We start from the raw sequence: 17,641 nt of genomic DNA on the forward strand, positions 1-17,641 counted from the left end.
GCCAAGCTGGCCAGGGCTACTTTTATTATTATTTAGTATCTACAGTTAAGCAAATATTGTCCAAATTTGGAAAACTTGCTAACAATATAAAACAAATGTCCAATTTAAAAAAATAGCAAAACCTTCTAGTCAATTTAAATTAAAATTTTATGATAGTATCAGGTTGTTAATGAAAAAGTGTTCATTAATAAGTAATAAAATTTTTTGTTGATTGCATTGTTCTTTCATCTCTGGGCTTCTGTTTTTTTTAAATCAGCGCATGAGTTGAAACCATGTTGCTCATGTAGCATTTTCAGTGAAGGTACAGGAGGGGAGCAGGCGAGGCCAAGCCAGCAGAACGCTGCCCTGAACCCAGAAGGCCAACCCTGGGACACCTCAGGCCATTGCACAGAGGCCAGGCCTCTGCTGGCCCCAGGCATCAGGGAAGGAAGTGGGTGGAGCAGGCCTTCCTCTGGGGATGAGTCAGACACAGGAGGCCTGTTTGACTCCCTTCTCACAACCACCTCTGTGAATGGTTTCATCCTCCCCTCGGTCCCCAAACCAGAACTCTCCTCCACTCCTCACATCCTGCCCTGAGGTTCTGCTCCTCACCAGCCATCCACAGCGCTGTGGTCCCCAGGCCCTTTCCCTCCCTCTGCCCCTGCCTCCCAGCCGCTCCCTTGCACACAGGCCTCTCCTCCCACCCATTCTCTACTCACCACCAGGGAGGTGTGTTGATTTCACCAAGTCTTTCCCCTCTTGCAATATGACTTTGCCTCTCACCTTGTCAAGAGGTAGAATCTATTTCCTCGCTCTGAATATGCCTCACTTATAGCTGATGAAGCGCGCTGTGGTATGCTCTAGGGTTAAGACTTGGGATCCTCCTGCCATGTAAACAAACTTGGGCTGGAGGATTAACTACTAAGAGATCCCATGGATGGGGGGTTCCAGCCTCAGCCCAGCCATGTGAGCGAGACTATTTTAGACCCTCCAACTCCAGGCAATCTACCGGGAGGATGCGGCCATGTGAGCCCAGGGGAGTCCAGCAGGAGAAGCACCCATAGAATTGAAAAGTAATGAATCATTGTGTGCCAATACATTAAAAAACTTAGATGAAACGGAAGAATTCCCAGAAAGACATGAAAACTAAAAATGACTCAGGAGGAAACAGAAAATCTTGTCTTGTTCCTGATCTTAAAGAAAAAGCTTTCAGCTTTTCACTGTTGGGTATGTTATTGGTGAGTTTGTCATATATGGCCTTTATTATGTTGAGGTATGTTCGCTCTATCCTCACTTTCTGGGAGTTTTTAAAAAACATAAATGGGTGTGTATTTTCTCAAATGCTTTTTCTGCATCTCTTGATATGATTATATGATTTTATCTTTCATTTTGTTTATGCTATGTATCATGATAATTGACTTGAAGATATTGAACTAATTTTGCATCCCAGGAATAAATTCCACTTGATCAGAGTATATGATCTTTTTAAGATATTACTGGATTTATTTTGCTGATATTTTGTTGAGAATTTTGAAATCTATGTTCATCAGGGATATTGTTCTATAACTCTCTCTCTCTCTCATCTTTATTTGGTTTTGGTATCAAGGTAATGCTGGCCTCATAAAATGAGTTTCGGAGCCTTCCCTCCTTTTCCATTTTTTGGAATAGTTTGAGAAGGATAGGTATTAATTATTTTTTGAAAGTTTGGTAATTTCTCTTGTGAGGCTATCTTGTCAAAGTCTTATTTGTTTGGAATTTTTTGATTATTGATTTGATTTTGTTAGTAGTTACTGATCTGTTCAGATCTTGTTTTTTTCCTGATTCAGTTATAGGAGATTGTATGTTTCTAGAACTTATCCATTTCTTATAAGTTGTCCAATTTATTGGCATATAATTGTTTGTAGCATTTTCTTATAATCCTTTTTATTCTGTCAGTTGTCACTTCTCCTCTTTTCTGATTTTATTTATGTACTTGGGTCCTTTCTCTTTTTTTCTTGATGAATCTAGCCAAAAGCTTGTCAATTTTTTTTTATCTTTCAAAGAACCAGCTCTTGTTTTCATCGATCTTTTGTACTTTTTAGACTCTATTTTGTTTATTTATGCTTTGATTTTTATTATTTCCTTCCTTCTATTCATCTTTGGTTTTGTTTGTTGTTCTTTTTCTAGTTTTTTTTAGGTGTAAGGTTAGATTTTTATTGAGGATTTTTCTTGTTTCTTGAAGTAGAACTGTATTTCTATGAAAATAATTTTTAGAACTGCTTTGGCTGTGTCCCACAAATTTTGGTCCATTGTATTTTTTTTCAAATCAGATGGGTAATGTGCCAAAGGAATAACAAGATTCGTGGGAGGCACATCTCACACAGAAGCACGAACACCCAATATGCTTATGAACTATAAAAGGATCTGGTCCATTGTATTTGATTTTTATTTGTCTCAAGGTATCTTTTGATTTCTTCTTGATCTCATTTGTTAACCCATTCATTGTTTAGTAGCATTTTATTTAGTCTCCATGTGTTTGTATGTTTTTTTTTTGTTTCTTCTTGTAATTGATTTCTAGTTTTATACCATTGTGAAAAGAAAAGATGCTTGAAAGGATTTTAATCTTCTTCAATTTATTGAGACTTGTTTTGTGGCCTAACATCGTCTAGCCTGGAAAATATTCCATGTACAGTTGAAAATAATGTATATTCTGCTGCTTTTGGGTGAAATGTCCTAAAAATATCAGTTAAGCTCCAGAGTGTCAGTTAAGGCTGTTCCTTGTTAATTTAGTTTCTGGATGATCTATGCATTATTTCAATGGAGGTGTTAAAGTCCCCTATTATGACTGTATTATTGTAGATCTCTCCCTTTATAAATGCCAATGTTGGCATTATATATGTATTGCTCCTATGTTGGGTGCATAAACGTTTACCTTTATCATTATGACATGCCCTTCTTTTTCTCTTTTTTTTTCATAATTGAGATTTTATTGTTTTGAGGATCAGTACACAGACATTTCAATTTGTACACAATTCTTAACAATTCTTATTACACCCCATTCTTTATAGTCAATTTAGTTTGATATATGTATTGCTACTCCAAGATTTTTTATTTTTTTTTTTGGTTTCCATTTGCATGACATACTTTTTCCATGTTTTTTTTTTTTTTTAACTCTTTCAATCTGAAGTAGGTCTCTTGTAAGCAGCATATGTGTGGGTCTTTTAAAATCATTTATTCAGCCTCCCTATGTTTTTTGATTGAGGTATTTAGTCCATTTACATTTAAAGTAATTATTGATAAGAATGTACTTTTGGCCCTAGCTGGTTTAGCTCGGTGGATAGAGCGTCAGCCTGCGGACTGAAGGGTCCCAGGTTTGATTCCGGCCAATGGCACATGCCTGGGTTGTGGGCTTGATCCCCAGTAGGGGATGTGCAGGAGGCAGCCGATCAATGATTCTCTCTCATCACTGATGTCTCTCTCTCTCTCTCTCTCTCTCTCTCTCTCTCTCTCTCTCTCTCTCCCTCTCCCTTCCTCTCTGAAATCAATAAAAATAAAAATAAAAAATTAAAGAAAGAATGTACTTTTGCCATTTTATTGTTTTTTGATTATTTTTGTAGTTCTCTATTCCTTTCTTGCTCTCTTCTCTTGCTTGTTGATGACCTTCTATAGTGTTAGATTTGCATTCCTTTCTCTTTACTCCTTGTCTCTTGTAGGTTTTTGGTTCATGGTTACCATGTGCTTCATATATACCAAGCTATGTTATAAAGGTCTATTTTAAAAAATTGATGGTTGCTTAAGTTCAAACACATTCTATGTCACTACAATTTTTACTCATCCTCTCCACATTCATGTTTTTGTGATTATTTTTTTACTTTTTTGTGTGTTTGTGTGTATCCCTTAATTTATTATTGTATTACACATGATCTTCCTATTTTTACTCTTTAACCTTTGTACTACTTTTATAGTTGGTTGACCCATTGCTTTTACTAGGTGTTTTCCTTTGTCAGTAAGAATTTTTTTATTGGAACTAAGATGGTGGCATAAGGTATAAACCTGTATGTGCTGCCTTCCACAACAACATCGAAACTACAACTATAAGACAAAACAGCTATCATCCAGAACCATGGGAAAGCTGGCTGAGTGGAAGTTTTACAACTAGAAGGAAAGAAAGAAGTGCATTGAGACTGAGTAGGAGGTTCAGAGGCTCCAAGAACAGAGGTACGAAGGCACGTGCGAGGCGGGCTGCACCTGGATGCGTGTTTTTTTTTTCAATTGGAAGGGGATACAAGCTCTCAAATGCACTGAGCTTGTTTAAGGCGAGATTCTGAGGTCCCAGACTCCAACAGAGAAACTGGACTGTCTTTCAGCGGGTCGAAAAAGGAGGGTGGCTTTCTTGCAGAGCTGCTTGCAGGGATCATTGTTGCTGTGGGGGCGTGGCACTCGGGACACAGAGATGCAGAGTCTGAGTTGCGGAGACCTGAGGAGTCGCGGATACGCTGACAATAACCATTGCTGTTTGCTCCGTCCTGGTGATTCTCTTAGACCCCGCCCCACTCAATTTACATCCCCACCCAAGCTGTGCCCAGCAGCACAAAGGAATCACCTGCACTTTTGCAGCCTAACCCAACATACTGCAGCTGGGTCAGAGAGCTCCAAAACTTCCAAATCCCAAACAAAGAGGAGAAATCTGTTGATATTGCTGTAGCTTCTGCTGGGTGGACCCACACAGTGGTTGACTTGGAGATCCAGGAGCCAGGGTACCCCTGGTCAGATACCAGATTTCAACTCCTCACATCCATAAGGGACACACTCAAGAAGCAGACTCAGTAAGCACCAAAGCCCCACTGAAGCAAGTCCTGCTCCATAAGGGTGTCTCCAGCACAGCAGTTCTTCCACTATAGACACAATGGGTGCTCGCAGTCAGCCGAAAATGCAGAGACAAAGAAACATGTCACAAATGAAAAAAATGGAAGAAAGCAAACTAATGGAGGACATAGAGTTCAAAACCACAGTTATAAGGTTACTCAAGAATCTTCTACGAACCTCCGAGGAACTTAGTGAGACCTCTGAGGAACTTAGTGACACCTTCAAGGATCTTAATGAGAATGCCAAAAAATGGAAAAGGACCAGTCAGAAATTAAACTGACTGAAATTAAAAATAAAATACAGAGATCCAACAGCAGACTAGAGGATCCCAAGAATCAAGTCAAAGATTTGAAATATGAAGAAGCAGAAAACACCCATCCAGAAAAGCAAAACAAAAAAAGAATCCAAAAATATGAAGATAGTATAAGGAGCCTCTAGGACAACTTCAAACGTACCAACATCCGAATTATTGGGGTGCCAGAAGTAGAGAGAGAGAGAGCAAGATACTGAAAGAATATTAGAAGAAATCATGAAGGAAAACTTCCCCTACCTGATGAAAGAAATAGACTTACAAGTCCAGGAAGCAAAGAGAACCCCAAACAAGAGGAATCCAAAGAGGACCACACCAAGACACATCATAATTAAAATGCCAAGGGCTAAAGACAAAGAGAGAATCTTAAAAGCAGCAAGTGAAAAAAAGTCAGTTACCGACAAGGGAGTACCCATACGACTGTCAGCTGATTTCTCAACAGAAACCATGCAGGCCAGAAGAGAGTGGCAAGAAATATTCAAGGTGATGAATAGCAAGAACCTACAACCAAGATTACTTTACCCAGCAAAGCTATCATGTAGAATTAAAGGTCAGATAAAGATCTTCACAGACAAGAAAAAGCTTAAGGAGTTCATCACCACCAAACCAGGAATATATGAAATGCTAAAGGATATTCTTTAAGAAGAGGAAGAAGAAGAAAAAGATAAAGATAAAAATATGAACAACAAAGTGACAACAAATAAATACTTATCAACAAGTGAACCTAAAAATTAAGTCAGAATAAACTGGTGAATATAAAGAAGCAGGGGCATAGAAAGGGAGTAGACTGACAATTCTTGGGGGGTTGGGGGGAGGAAGGGGGTGTGGAGGGTGCGGGAAGAGATTGGACAAAAATCTTACACCTATGGATAAGGACAGTGGCAGGGGGTAAGGGCATACGGGTGGGATGGGAACCAGGTGGAGGGGAGATATGGGGGAAAAAGAGGAACATCTGTAATAATCTGAACAATAAAGATTTATTAATTAAAAAAGATTTTTTTATTTCCTGTATATTCATAGTCATATCTATTTTAAAAATATATTTTTATTGATTTCAGAAAGGAAAAGAAAGGAAGAGAGAGATAGAAACATTAATGATAAGAGAGAATCACTGACTGGCTGCCTCCTGCATGCCCCACACTGGGAATCAAGTCTATAATCTGGGCATGTGCCCTGACCAGGAATTGAACTGTGCCCTCCTGATTCATAGGTTGATGCTCAACCACTAAGCCATGCCGACCAGGCTTCTTAGTCATATTTTTGATAATTTCTTTTCTTCTTAAAGCAGTCTCTTTAACATTTCTTGTAATATTGGTTTAGTGGTAATGAACACTTTTAGCTTTTTCTTGTCCTGGAAGCTCTTTATGTTTCCTTTGGTTCTAAATGATAACTTTGCTGGGTAGAGTAGTCTTGGTTGTAGTGTTTTTTTTTTTGTTTTTTTGTTTTTTTTTTACTTTAATTACTGAATATTTCATCCCAATCCCTTTTGGACTGCAAAGTTTATGTTGAGAAATCATCTGACAGTCTTATGGGAGTTCCCTTTAGGTAACTAACTGCTTTTCTTTTGCTGCTTTTAAGATTAACTCTTTGTCTTTAACCTTTGGCATTTTAATTATGATGTGTTTTTGAGTTCATCTTGTTTGGGCTTTTCTGTGCTTCCTGGACTTGTATGTCTGTTTTCTTCACCAGTTAGGAAAATTTTCTGTCATTATTTCTTCAAAAAGTTCTTGATCCCCCACTCTCTCTCTTCTCCTTCTGGTATCTTTATGATATGAATGTTGGTATGCTTGATATGGTCCCACAGATGTCTTAAACTATCCTCATTAATTTTTTTTCTTTTTGCTGTTGCAATGAGGTGTTTTATGCTATCTTGTCTCCCAAATCACAGATTTAATCCTCTGCTTCAGCTAATCTGCTGTTGATTCCTTCTAATTTCAGTTATTGTATCCTTCTTTCCAGAATGGTTCTTTTTTATGTTTCCTATCTCCATTTTTTATGTTTCCTATCCCTTTGTTTAAGTTCTTACTGAATTGATCTATTCTTCCCCTGAGTTCATTGAGCATCCTTATATACAGTGTTTTGAACTCTGCATCTGGTTTATTGCTTGTCTCCATTTATTCAGCTATTTTTCTGGAGTTTTGTTCTGCTCTTTCATTTGGGACATGTTTCTTTGTCTCTTCATTTTGTCCCCCTTCCCCCCACTGCTTGTTTCTATGTATTAGGTATATTTGTTATGACTTCCTCTCTTCACAGAGTGACCTTATATAGTAGGTATCTTGTGGGGCTCAGTGGTGCAGTCTCTTTGGTCATCTGAGCCAGGGGATCCAGGAGTAAACCTGTGTGGGTTGTGTGTGCTGTCCTGTTGTGGTTGAGCCTTGATTGCTGTTGGCACATCAGGGGTGGGATTGACCCTGACTGACTGTTAAGGGTGGGCCATGCTTATAGCAGACGAGCTGTTGTGTGGAGGCTGGCCCCATGGAGTGGGGTTTGCTTTAGCAGTGTCAGCTGAGTCTGCCCTTTGAGTGTACCATTTGTGGAGCTTGTTGGGTGGTGCTCTGGTGTGATCTAAAGCTGACCACCAGGTGTGTTTGTTCTGGAGTCTCTTGGGAGAGCTGTAGTGCAGGTCAAGGTTGGCTACTGCCTGTGCCCATCCTGGGGCTATCAGGTAGGAGTTACAAAGTGATCTGCACTGCTTGCCACTTGTGATGGGCTTGTAGGCATTTGGGAGTGATTAGTCTGTGAACTGAGGTTGGCTGCCACTAATGCAAGTCTCAGGAACCTTTGGTGGGCACCATGATTTGAGCATAGGCCAGCCACCACTTGTGCTGGACACATGGCTATTTGGTTGAAACTACATTTGAAAGCAAGACTGGCTGCTGCTTATGCTAGGCTTGTGGCTACCTGATGGGATGCAAGTGAAACTGGCTGCTGCTTGTGCTAGACTTGGGGTAGCTTAGCAAAAGGTATAGGGCACACCAAGGACAGCCACTGCTTGTTTGATGTTTGTTGACCTTTGAGAGATTTTAGGAAATTCTACAACACAAGTCAAGGTAGGTTGCGTGTGTGGAAAAGTTGCTGGAACAGATTCAGCCAAACACACAAGTTGGGTGGGGCGGGGTCTTAGGAAATCACTGGGGTAGGGTGAATGGTGCTAGCCAAGGTAATGGAGAACTCATATTTGGCACCTGTCTGCTCCTAGACTGCTGGGGTCAGGGAAGGCTCAACATATGAACATTAGATGCTGACCCTGGAGAGAGCTGTGCTGAGTCCTGCCCCTCCAGCCCTCACCTAAGCTAGTCAGTTTAGTTTCTCTCCGTATATTCCTGGTTCTTTTTGAGCTGCTGCCTCTGTGCTGGAGCCTAGAATTTGTGCATTTGTGAGTGAGCGAGTCTGTGTTTGGGCCCTTTAAAACCTGCAGTGCATAGGTCTCAAGCAGCCCTCCCTCTCACTTGGATATAATCCCCACTGGTTTTCACAGCCAGATGTTATGGGACTCCTCTTCCTGGCACTGGAACCATGGTCTTGGGAGGCTGGTGTGGGGATGGGACCCCTTACTCAGCTGAGATATCCCTCCTGATTCTTCTTCTTTTTTGTTTTTTCTAATCCTCAACTGAGGACATTTTTCCATTGATTTTTCCTGAGGTCCTTAGAAGAGAGAGAGAGAGAGAGAGAGAGAGAGAGAGAGAGAGAGAGAGAGAGAGAGAAGAGACTAATGTGAGAGAAACACATCAAGTGGTTGCCTCCTGCACATGTGCCCTTGACCAGAATTGAACCCAGGCCCCATTGGCCTGCAGGCCAATGCTCTATTCACTGAGCAAAACAGGCTAGGGCTTCCTTCTGATTCTTAATTGCCACATGGGGCCAGCCTGTTCTGCAACTCTGCCCCTCCTACTAGTCTTGATGTGGCTTCTTCTTTATATCTTTATTTATAGGACTTTTGTTGTATAATTTAGTTATAATTTTGATGTGATTATGGGAGAAAGTGAGCACAGTATTTACCTACTCTTCCATTTTGACCAAAAGTTTGGCAAAAGGAGGTTTTGAGTTAAATTTCTTTTTTCCATGAGAAAATGAAAGGTGTTTTCTTTTGGGGGAAGATTTAAAATGATCTGTGGGGGAAAAAAGGAATTTGACTTGATAATGGAGAATGGGGGAAATTTCCTGGTTCAAATGAATAGGATAGATGCAAAAATTGGCTCCTTTAGAATTTGTGCATTTGTGAGTGAGCAAGTCTGTGTTTGGGCCCTTTAAAACCTGCAGTGCATAGGTCTCAAGCAGCCCTCCCTCTCACTTGGATATAATCCCCACTGGTTTTCACAGCCAGATGTTATGGGGACTCCTCTTCCTGGCACTGGAACCATGGTCTGGGGAGGCTGGTGTGGGGATGGGACCCCTTACTCAGCTGAGATATCCCTCCTGATTCTGTATTATTGTCAGTGATAGCTTAGATTATTGTTCAAATATATTTTACTCTTCCCTAATCTTACCTAATCAGAAGAGTATAGATTCTGGTTCTATTAATGTTGGTGTGGCTCTGTGACTTGTTTTGGTCTCAGGGTGGGTGAGGTTTATTTCCTTGCTCCTAGACTTTGTGCTCAATCATGCAGCTTGCTTTAGTCAATGAATATTATCTGTTTTGACTCAAGTATGACTATAAATGAGCTTGCACTTTTACCATCTCCATGAGTAAAGCTTATTTTGAACTTCCCCTTCATCCTGGACCTCAAAATAAACATAGGCGGAGGAACCATACCTCAGTGAGGAGCCAAGTCCAGTTGGAGCTACAGCTCAAAACAAAGAGGCCCCATTGAGCCCAGCCTAGGTCAACTAATTCCCAGCGGATATCCACTTACGTTTGTATGTAACAGATTTTTGTGGTTGTTTGTTACTCAGTAATAGCTGACCCATACATTATTATATCTGGTAAACTTGGTAGAATAGCAAAATCTAAGATGAGGAATAGAATCAAGTAAATTCTTCATCTAAGGCAGCGGTTCTCAACCTGTGTGTTGTGAACCCTTTGGGGGTCGAATGACCCTTTTACTGGGGTCGCCTAAGACCATCAGAAAACACATATATAATTACATATTGTTTTTGTGATTAATCAGTATGCTTTAATTATGTTCAATTTGTAACAATGAAAATACATCCTGCATATCAGATATTTACATTACAATTCATAACAGTAGCAAAATTAATGTTATGAAGTAACAACAAAAATAATTTTGTGGTTGGATGTCACTACAACATGAGGAACCATATTAAAGGGTTTCGGCATTAGGAAGGTTGAGAACCACTGATCTAAGGCATAGGGTCATCTGGTGGATTATCTACACCCTTTTGGGAGTTTCTAGATCAAAACCCTTTTATAACATATCTTGAGCAGTTGAACTTTGTGTTTAGTGTCGAGCACAAGTAGATACTTTAGAATATTTGTTGAGTGCCCTAGGTGGTTTGGTTCAGTGGGTAGAGTGTCGGCCTGCAGACTGAAGGGTCCTGGGTTCGATTCTGGTCAAGGGCACATACTTTGGTTGCAAGCTTGATCCCTGATCTTGGTCGGGTTGCATTTGGGAGGCAACTAATTGATGTGTCTCCTCACATTGATATTTCTCTCTCTGTCTCTCTCTCTTTCTCCCACTATCTCTAAAAATCAATGAAAAAATATCCTCAAGCGAGGATTAACTAACAAAACGTTTTTTGTTGAGCGATTATGACTGAATCAACCCCCAAAGGTCCCAGAAGTCAGAGCAGGGATTTGGGGAGTGGATGCAAAGAATGCAGGCTGGACTGCTTTGATATTTCTCTCCTGTCCTCCACAGAGGGTCAGTTGACCCACTGTGGGCCAGTTTAACTGAAATCAGAGACTATAGACCTCTAGGGAAGTGATGGCGAACCTATGACACACGTGTCAGAGGTGACACGCGAACTCATTTTTTTGGTCGATTTTTCTTTGTTAAATGGCATTTAAATATATAAAGTAAATACCAAAAATATAAGTCTTTGTTTTACTATGGTTGCAAATATCAAAAAATTTCTATATGTGATACGGCATCAGAGTTAAGTTAGGGTTTTTCAAAATGCTGACACGCCGAGCTCAAAAGGTGCGCCATCACTGCTCTAGGGGAATGATTTCCCTTTGTCTTTGTCTTACTCTGTTTAGAAGGAAAGTGCTGTTCTGGCTGGTCAACTTCAGGAACCTGGATTGGACTGTGGGGATGAGCGTTAGTGGCAGGTGCCAACTGTGCCCCCTTCCTCCTTCCTCTCTGGTTGGTGAGCATGTTCTGCAAGAGTAAGGAGTGACAGGGAAGAGGCACTGGGATGTCCGGCTTTACCTTGGAAAGAGGCAGGGGCAGGGAGCCAAGGCAGGGCCATCTGTCTGGGTGGGAGGCAGGAAAGGTATAGGCCACCCAGCTGGCATCCCTTATCTTTTTTCCCCTGTGGCCAGAGTAAGTTATTTTATAGCCTAGCCTCTTTATGGCTCAGCAGGGTGCAAGGCAAACAAAGAACATGTTTGCCTTGGGACCCAACTCCCACAACAGGTGTGCCCTCTTCAGCAGCCCTGCCTGTCACTTAAAGGGCCGCTTGAAAAACCAGAGCCTTACCTGCTGCCCAACCGGAAGTCCTGAGGCCTCACCCTCACACCTCCCTTCACTGAGGCTTTAAAAAGGCTGAAATCCCTTCCGTAGCCAATCAATCTTTTGCATTCTTACCAGCTTGCCATGAGGTTGCACCAGCCTGGCTTTATTTTCCAGATGATAAAACGGAGGCTGAAATGGTTGTTCCCAAGCTTCTTTATCCTCTGTGCTGTGGGGTGTAGTTACATTTCTTTTATCTATTCTTTATAAAATTGGACTTATAAATCTTCTTTAGTAACAAGAATGAAACAAAAAAGGCCTATATTATTATTGCTCAGATAACTGATGTAAACATTCCCCCTTCTCCAAATTCTACTTCTAGAGATTACACCTTTCAACCTTTTTTTACTCCATGAAGGTGATAAATTATCTGATAGTCTTTTAAAAGGTATATAATTTAAACAATTTTAAACTTATGGAGAAATTGCAAGTAGGGATAAAGAACATTAAAAAATCCTTTACTGTTGAAAGTATTAAATATAGTATGACATATGTCTCCTTTTCCCTGCATTGACCTCTCCCTGCCCACCCCTAACCCCCCCCCCCCGCACATGCCCTCACCACCCCAGTGCCTGTGACCATTGGTTATGCTAATATGCATGCATAGAAGTCCTTTGGGTGATCTCTTACCCTCCTCACTCCCTGCCTTCCCTCTAAAGTTTGACAGTCTGTTCGATGCTTCTCTGTCTCTGGATCTATTTATGTTCATCAGTCTATGTTGTTCATTAGATTCCACAAATGAGTGAGATCATGTGATATTTATCTTTCTCTGACTGGCTTATATCGCTTATGTCCATCCACGCTGTTGCTAACGGTAAGAGTTCTCTCTTTTACAGCAGTGTAGTATTCCATTGTGTAGGTGTATCAGAGTTTTTAATCCACTCTTCTGCTGATGGGCACTTAGACTGTTTTCAAATCTTAGCTATTGTAAATGGTGCTGCTATGGACATAGGGGTGCATATGTTCTTTCTATCTGATGTATCTGATTTCTTAGGATATATTCCTAGAAGTGGAATTACTGGGTCATATGGGAGTTCCATTTTTAATATTTTGAGGAAATGCCATACTGTTCTCCGCAGTGACTTCACCAGTCTGCATTCCCACCAGCAGTGCACAGGGTCCCTTTTTCTCCACATCCTTGCCAACACTTGTTGTTTGTCATTCTGACAGGTGTGAGATGGTACCTCATTGTCATTTTGATTTGCATCTCTTAGATGATTAATGACTTTGAGCATGTTTTCATATGTCTCTTGGTCTTCTGCATGTCCACTTTCGAAAAGTGTCTATTTAAGTCCTTTGCCCATTTTTTTGATTGGATTTATTTTCCTTTTGTTAAGATGCATGAGTTCCCTATAAATTCTGGAGATTAGAACCTTATGGGATATAACATTAGCAAAAATGTTCTCCCACGCAGTGGGCTTTCTTGTTGTTTTGTTGATGGTTTCTTTTGTAGAAGCTTTTTATTTTGATGTAGTCCCATTTGTTTATTTTCTCTTTAGTTTCCATTGTCCTAGGAGCTGTATCAGTAAAGATATTGCTACGACATATGTCTGCTATTTTTCTGCCTATGGATTCTTCTAAGATTTTTATGGTTTCCCATCTTACGTTTAAGTCCTTTATCCACTTTGAGTTTATTTTTGTGTATGTTGTAAGTTGGTGGTCTAGTTTCATTTTTTTTGCATGTATCTTCCAATTTTCCCAACACCATTTATTGAAGAGACTGTTTTGACTCCATTGTATACTTGTGCCTCCTATGTCAAATATGAATTGGGCACAATGGCTTGGGTCTATTTTTGGGTTTTTTTGTTCTGTTTCATTGGTCTATATGTCTGTTCATGTGCCAGTACCAGGCAGTTTTGAGAACAGTGGCTTTGTAATATAGTCTTATATCTGGTATTGTGATCCCTCCAACTTTGTTCCTCTTTCTCAAGATTGCTGTGGCTATTGAGGGTCTTTTTTGTTGTTGTTGTTCATATGAATTTTTTGAGAGTTTTTCCTAAGTCTGTGAAATATGCTGTTGGTATTTTAATGGGGATTGTATTTCATTTATAGATTGCTTTGGGTAGTATGGACATTTTAATGATGTTGATTCTACCAATCCACGAACATGGTATATTCTTCCATTTGTTTATGTCTTCCTCTATCTCTTTTTTCAATGTCCTATAGTTTTCTCAGTACAGTTCTTTTACCTCCTTAGTTAAGTTTATTCCTAGGTATCTTTTTTTTTTTTTTTTTGGTGCAATGGTAAATGGAATTGCTTTTTTTTGGTTTCTCTTTCTGTGAATTCATTATTGGTGTATAAAAAAACTATAGATTCTTGGGAGTTAATTTTGTATCCTGCTACATTGCTGAATTCATTTATTAAATATAGTAGTTTTTTGATAGAGCCTTTAGGGTTTTCTATGTACAATATCATGTCATCTGTGAATAATGACTGTTTTACTTCTTTTCCAATTTGGATGCCTTTTATTTCTTCTTCTTGTCTGATTGCTATGGCTAGTACTTCCAGTACTATGTCGAACAGGAGTGGTGAGAGTGGGAATCCCTGTCTTTTTCCTGTTCTTTGGGGAAATGGTTTTAGTTTTGCCCATTGAGTATGATGTTGGTTGTAGATTTGCCATATATGGCTTTTATTATGTTGAGGTATGATCCCTCTATTTTCATTTTGCTGTGAGTTTTTATCAAGAACGGGTGTTGGATTTTGTCAAATGCTTTTTCTGCATCAATTGATATAATCATGTGATTTTTGTCTCTCAATTTGTTCATGTGATGTATCACGTTTATTGATTTGCGGATATTGTACCATCCTTGCATCCCTGGAATAAATCCGACCTGGTCATGGTGTATGATCTTTCTAATGTAATGTTGGATCCAATTTGCTAGGATTTTTTTGAGGATTTTAGCATCTATGTTCATCAGAGATATTGGCCTGTAGTTCTCTTTCTTTGTACTGTCTCTATCTGGTTTTGGGATTAGGGTAATGTTGGCTTCATAGAAAGAATTATGGTAAACTTGGAAGTGTTCTTTCCTCTTGAATTTTTTGGAATAGTGTGAGGAGGATAGGTTTTAGTTCTCTGAATTTTTGGTAAAACACCCCTATGAAGCCATCTGGCCCAGGGCCTTTGTTTGCTGGAAGTGTTTTGATTACTACTTCAATTTCCTCCATAGTTATTGGCCTATTCAGATTTTTTGATTCTTCCTGATTGAGTATTGAAAGTTCATATTTTTCTAGGAATATGTCCATTTCCTCTAGGTTGACCAGTTTATTTGAATAGGGTTGTTCATAGTATTATTATTATTATTGTTGTTGTTGTTATTTTTACAGTCCTTTGTATTTCTGTGTGGTCTGTTGTATTTTGCCTCTGTCATTTCTGATTTTTTTTTTTTATTTGGGTCCTCTTTCTTTGCTTCTTGGTAAGCCTGTCTAGAGGTTCATAAATCTTGTTTATCCTTTCAAAGAACCAGCTCTTGGTTTCATTGATCTTTTTTATTTTTTATTTTTTTGTTGTTCTCTATGCCATTTATTTCCACTCTGATCTTTATTATTTCCTTCCTTCTGCTCACACAGACATGAGCTAAATTCAAGTATTTTAGGACAACTGATGGCACTTGAATGGAGACTGGAAATGGGAGGGTAGTAATATGTCAATGTTAATTGCCTGGTTGTGTTTTGGAAAAGTAGAAGAATGTCCTTTTCTGTCTCTGTCTTTTTGACTTTCATTACTTGGACACATTTCAATATTACAGGCCAGTTATTTTGCAGCATGTCCCTCAGTGTGTTATTCTGACATTTGCTCCAAATTGGATTAATCTTCATACACCCTTGGCAGAAATTTCACAGAAGCAATGCTGTGCTCTCCTCTCATCCTGTCATGAGCATACGATTTCAGTTTGTAATGCTAGTGATGGTGGTCATTTTGATCATTTGATTAAGTGGCAGCTTCTAGATTTCTCTACTACAAAGTAACTCCTTTTCTATTTGTATTTACAGGTATTTTGTGGTGAGATACATTGAGGCCATGTAAATATCCCATTCCTCAAACTTTCACTTTATTCATTCATTTATTTATGTAAGAATAGACTCATGAGTTTTTATCTTATCCAGTGGGTTATTATCTAGTACTATCAATTATTTAAATACTCACATTGTCTCAGATTTGGTCAGTGAGGGCCCCTTCAAGCTGGATTCTGGGTCTTTTTAACATGCTCTGTCATTCGGAGAGCACTTCATATTTTTAGCTCCCAAAGATCTCTTGGGCTCATCTTGCATTTTATCTATGCCATGAATTGTTCAATGGAGAATGGCATTTAGAAAACAAATATGGGTGCTTCAAGTGATCATTGCTATTGGGATGTCACTGCTTCTGGCTCTCTCAGAGCAAAGAGGTTGTGTGTGTATGTGTGTGTGTGACAATTACATCTCTCTGTATATATATTGAAAATCACAAGTTCATACTAATACCTTCAATTCTAACTCAGATCACACAGTTCATTCTAATTTTCTCCCTTTCCATATTTGTAACTGCTCTTGCCATCAGTGAGAAAACTGGCTCACGTTATCCTTAATATATTTGCTTGACTCTGTCAAGCCCGGTATAGAGCTGCTCTTCCATAGCACAACCCCACCCACCAGCACCTCACTCTGCTGGACTCTGCTATGCCCCCTGGGCTTTTCCCATCTCTCATGTGGATATGCTCTTCATTGTATTTGGGCTTTAACTCCCCATGTTGGGCCACCAACGCCCATACCCAACATGGACACTCTTTTTCTCCTATTCCAGCTCTGACATGCATCCTACCTATGTGCATATACCCCTCTCCCATCTGGTCCTGAAGCCACCTCATTGGCGCCTGTGGGGACATCCTCTCACTCCTCTTGCATTCCAACTCTGCTCATATTCACTGGGACTCCCTAACCCCAGAATCCCCCTCATGGGATAATCTTGCTCACCCCACCTAACGGCTTTTGGAATGAATTATTCCTGCATCATAGAGGTATTTGGAACCAATTCCAGATATGAATATGGATATTTGGAGGGGTAGGAAAAGGCAGAGAAATACCAGAATTTTTTATTTGAGCCTTGGCCAGTGTGGCTCAGTTGGTTGGAATGTTGTCCCATATACCAAAAGGTGGTGGGTTCAATTCCCGGTCAGGTTACATACCCAGGTTGTGGGTTTGATCCTCCATCAGGGCATGTATGAGGTGGGGACAACTAATCAATGTTTCTCTCTCACATTCATGTTTTCTCTCTCTCTCTCCCTCTCTATTTCTCTCCTTTCCCTTCTCTCTCAAATCAATAGAAACATAAAAATTGAAACATTTTAAAATGCACACAAACCACAGAAAGTAGTGTAATAACCACCAAATACCCATCCAACAATTTCCCAAGATTTTTAAGCAAGTTCCCCCCGCCCCCCTTTTTTTAAAATCCTCACCCTAGGATATCTTCCCATTGATTTTTGAGAGAGTGGAAGAGAGGGAAAGACAGGGAGATATCAATGTGAGAGAAACACATCGATTGGTTGCCTCCTGCATGCACCCTGACCAGGGCCCAGGCTGGGGAGGAGCCTACAGCCAAGGTATGTGCCCTTGACTGGAATTGAACCCAGGACCCTTTGGTCCACAGGCTGATGCTCTATCCACTGAGCCAAACTGGCTAGGGTCTGAGCAACTCCTTTTAACAGTTTCAGTTTGTTAACTCTTAAAGCAAAATAATGTGTATACCACCATTTGTTATCATTTTTATCATTTTAAGGCATTATCTATTCACTCAGCAATTAAAGTGACAACTTTTCTTACTTATATGACCCTATCCTCTATTGCTGAGGAACAGGACATTTACAAAGACTCTGTCTATACTACCATGAAAGT

At 39.9% G+C, this 17,641-nt stretch overlaps 1 non-coding gene across 1 annotated transcript; it reads right to left on the minus strand.

Annotated features, from left to right (window-relative positions):
- Positions 1-2,282: 2,282 nt before the first annotated feature.
- Positions 2,283-2,382, minus strand: LOC132215057 (small nucleolar RNA U13). The gene has a single exon (XR_009448422.1). It is a non-coding gene; the product is annotated as a small nucleolar RNA U13 (small nucleolar RNA).
- Between the last annotated feature and the right edge of the window lie 15,259 nt (positions 2,383-17,641).

Source organism: Myotis daubentonii, chromosome 13 (genome assembly GCF_963259705.1).
Source record: "Myotis daubentonii chromosome 13, mMyoDau2.1, whole genome shotgun sequence".
NCBI lineage: Eukaryota > Metazoa > Chordata > Mammalia > Chiroptera > Vespertilionidae > Myotis > Myotis daubentonii.